This window comes from Gossypium arboreum, chromosome 8 (assembly GCF_025698485.1).
Source record: "Gossypium arboreum isolate Shixiya-1 chromosome 8, ASM2569848v2, whole genome shotgun sequence".
Lineage (NCBI taxonomy): Eukaryota > Viridiplantae > Streptophyta > Magnoliopsida > Malvales > Malvaceae > Gossypium > Gossypium arboreum.
The window spans coordinates 41,975,921-41,979,683 of record NC_069077.1 but is presented as its reverse complement, the minus strand read 5'-3'; the positions used below and the strand labels follow the sequence as shown (position 1 = coordinate 41,979,683).

Here is a 3,763-nt window from a genome sequence, read left to right as displayed (position 1 = left end):
GGGTAAGGGGACGTTACAGAATTACTCACAGCCCCTATCAACCCATAAATATGTGCTTCAGTGCACTCGAATTCATGTTCTCCTGCATTGATAATAATACTTATGTCAATCGAATTAAGACTCAATCGGCAAGTAAATAGATTTGTATATTTTTAATTTCACACTCAATTAGCATGTTTACATATATTATATTGATAAAAAAATATAACTAAAAAGTTTGATTTTTTTTTAGTAAAGAAGAAAAATTCTATAGATTATCCGAAACATAAGGTTGGGTGGCATCTCCATCCCACACGTTCTATGCTATTCTTAGTTTTTACTTTTTACATGCAAATGAGTGATGGTTGGCTTATTCCAGTTTTGACTCCACCAACCTATATAACTCTCTATAAATAATGTCTCACCCTCTCTACTGTGCTTCAACAGCCACCAAAAGGTATATGAAAAATAACCAATTTACTCTCTCTGCGTCGGCTGTCCTATGCCATTCAATTTTTGAAAGGCAGCGCAGAGAGAGGTCCACTATTTATTTTATTCTTTTCATTTATTGGGGAAATAAATATGGCAGTTCTTAGATTTTGTTTTGTGCCTATTCTAGTGGCTTTCGCTGTTGGTATGATTGCCTTGCCTGTTGCTGTTCAAGCCCAGTCCCCCGCCCTTGCCCCCACCACTAACGACGGTTTGTTCTCTCCCTCTATTATTTTATTTAATTATGACTTTTGACAATAAATTCCATTTTTATTTATCAATGTTCATAAAATGAATTAACTTTGTTTAATGTGGAGGAAAGGAACATCGATTGACCAAGGGGTTGCATGTGTATTGATGTTGGTGGCATTGTTGCTTACATACATGATTCATGTTGCTGACTTATGCTTCAACTTTTGAGCCATTTGTTAGATTGTCAAATTTCTAGGGAGAGGGAGGGATATGCTGGATGATTTGTAACTATGCTTGTAAAAGTTTAGGCAAACTCTTGTTGGCTTCTTCCCGTGGATAATTTGATAACTTCAATTTTATAATGTTTAGTGGCATTCTCATAATCATTTCTCAATTACTTCTTTGCTTATTAATCTTCCGTTTTGGCATTCTCTGGATGCGACGCTTCTCGATTATCTCCTCATAAATATGGTCAATATGGGCTTCTTGCATTTTCCAAGAACATGCAAAAAGAAAAGAAAATGACATCCATCTACCAAAGCAATAACATGTAATAATATAATATGTTAGTTATTTTGATTATACTAAACTCGTGTTTTTTGGTGTGTTAATTTTAAATTTAGTTAATAAGGTTACAATGGTTTTTGTACAAGTCCAATTTCATCCGGGCCACTAAACCTAAAACCACCTAAACAACAAAACAAGCCTAAATGGCCCAAACCCAAACTCATTAGTCAAACTAGGGTTTCAGAAAAGCTGAAACCCTAGCTTATCTTCTGCCACCAGCCGCACCTGCCCTCTGACGCCTTTGACGCCGCCTCAGCACTACCCCACCGTCCTCCAAGTTGCACCATCACCTGCAAGTATTAACAAGAAAAGACAGAAAACAGGAATAATAGCAGTGTAAATGGCTATATAAGCCAAACAAAAGCAATGTAAAAGGGGATATTTTTTAATAAAAAAAAGGGCAATTTCAAACAAAGAACCCAGCAAGCTAATCAAAGAGATTCATCGTGCAAAGGTCTCGATTTTTTGCTTACTTTTCTCTTTATTTCCTTCATTCGAATATATATACACATATTTCCTTTATTTATTTAAAAAAAAACAGCATTTACATATATTTATATAATTATATAAAAAAACAAAAAAATACCTTTTTTGGAATTCCAGCCACCGTACACGGTGGTCGACGGCGACGCCACGGTGGTCTCTTCGTCGGACCCTTAACCCCTGTAGAGAAAAAAGGAAAGGGGAGGGGTGTTTTTTTTTAAACAAATAAAAATGAATTTTTTTAAAAAAAATCTGTCTTTTATAGGCCCTCAAAACGACGTCGTTTTGCCTCATGACCCGCGCACTAACCCAACCCGCTTCTAGGATCCGCGTGTTTTCCACAAAGAGGATATTTATGAATTTAGCCCTTCCGCTTTTTTTCAGTTTTATAATTAAATCTTTCATTATTTTTAATTTTACCCTGTAATTTTGTTTTTATTTCATTTTGGTCCCGCAACGTTGCATTTAGGAGGGCGGGGATATTTTCTCCTTTAGTCCCTCCTTGTTATTCGTGTATTCAAATCGACCCTTTTACTCTTTGTTTATTTTGGATTTGCCCCAAAACTTCGTTTTTAGATTCAATTTAGTCCTCTTCGTTACTTTTGTTATTTTATTATCAATTAAATATATTATTAATATTAGTATTATACTTGTATTTACCACCATTTTATTTCTACTATTATTATTATCTTAACATTAAACTAATTGATTTCATATTATTATTATATATTTTCTTTTTTTGTGTTTATTTACTTATTACTTTATTATTAATTAATTTAGTATTATTATTTATTATTTATTATTATTATCCTTATTAACATTCTTATTATTAACATTTTTTTTATTATTATTATTATTATTATTATTATTATTATTATTATTATTATTATTATTATTATTATTATTATTATTTTACTACTATTATCATTTTTAAATTACTGTTACTATTTGTTTTACTATTTAACATGTTCGTATTATTACTAAAATTTTTATTATCATTATTACTATGGTATTATTACTATTAGTATACTTTCACCTATATTTATTTTATCTAACTCATCTACCAATATTATTATTATTATTATTATTATTATTATTATTATTATTATATTTTAAAGTATCATATCTCTATTTATATTTACGTAGTAATATCATTATTTTGCTATCACTTTTTTTGTTATTATTATTACCATTGTTATTATTACTATTATATTATTATTATATTATTTTTACCTATTACTCTTTAAATACACTAATTTATTTTTACTCCTCACTCAAATTATATATTATTTATTTATATATATACATTTTTATACATCATTCCAAACTTTAAAATATTTATTACTTTTATTATTACTATTAATATTATTATTATCATTATTATACTATCATTTTTAAATAGTTTTACGTAATGTTTATTTATCTACTACTAGTTCTTTTTAATTTCAAATAGTTCGTAGCTTATTTAATATTTCTCTCTTATTTTAGCTTATCCGTGTTATTCATTTATTTTATTTTTACTTTCATCGTTATCGTTCACATTCGCGTTTACGTTCATTTTGCTATACCTGTTGACACCGAGATTTGTATCCGTTTATGCATTCTTTATTATCTCATTTTATTACGAACTTATATTATACTAACTTTTACCCAACCCAAAATTAATTCTTTAATAAAGGCGATGTTCCGTATTTAGAAATTCGAGAAAAATTGTGCCCCAACTTATTGGGTTTCGATTTTTCTCATTTAACCTAAATAACGGAATAATATTCTTTTGAATTGTAGTACTAGTTTCGAATAAATGCTTACTCTCGGAGATACGAGGTGCTGTGTCCTAACTTATTGGATATGACATCTTGTTGCCTCGAAAATGAGATTTTTGCTAACAAAGGCAATATTCGGTATTTGGCAGTTCGAGATATCGTGCCCTAACTTACTGGGTTTCGATTTTTCTCGTTTACTCTAAATAATCGAATACCCTTTTAAAAAGTTAAAATACACGAATTTTAAATAAAAGGCAAGCTCATTCTCAAAAGTTCGAGATGTTGTGTCC

General features: G+C 29.9%; 1 long non-coding RNA gene across 1 annotated transcript; it reads left to right on the top strand.

Annotated features, from left to right (window-relative positions):
• The first annotated feature begins 408 nt into the window (after positions 1-408).
• On the top strand, positions 409-1,043 carry LOC128279430 (uncharacterized). The gene is made up of 2 exons (XR_008269581.1): positions 409-679; positions 791-1,043. It is a non-coding gene; the product is annotated as an uncharacterized LOC128279430 (long non-coding RNA).
• Positions 1,044-3,763: the final 2,720 nt, after the last annotated feature.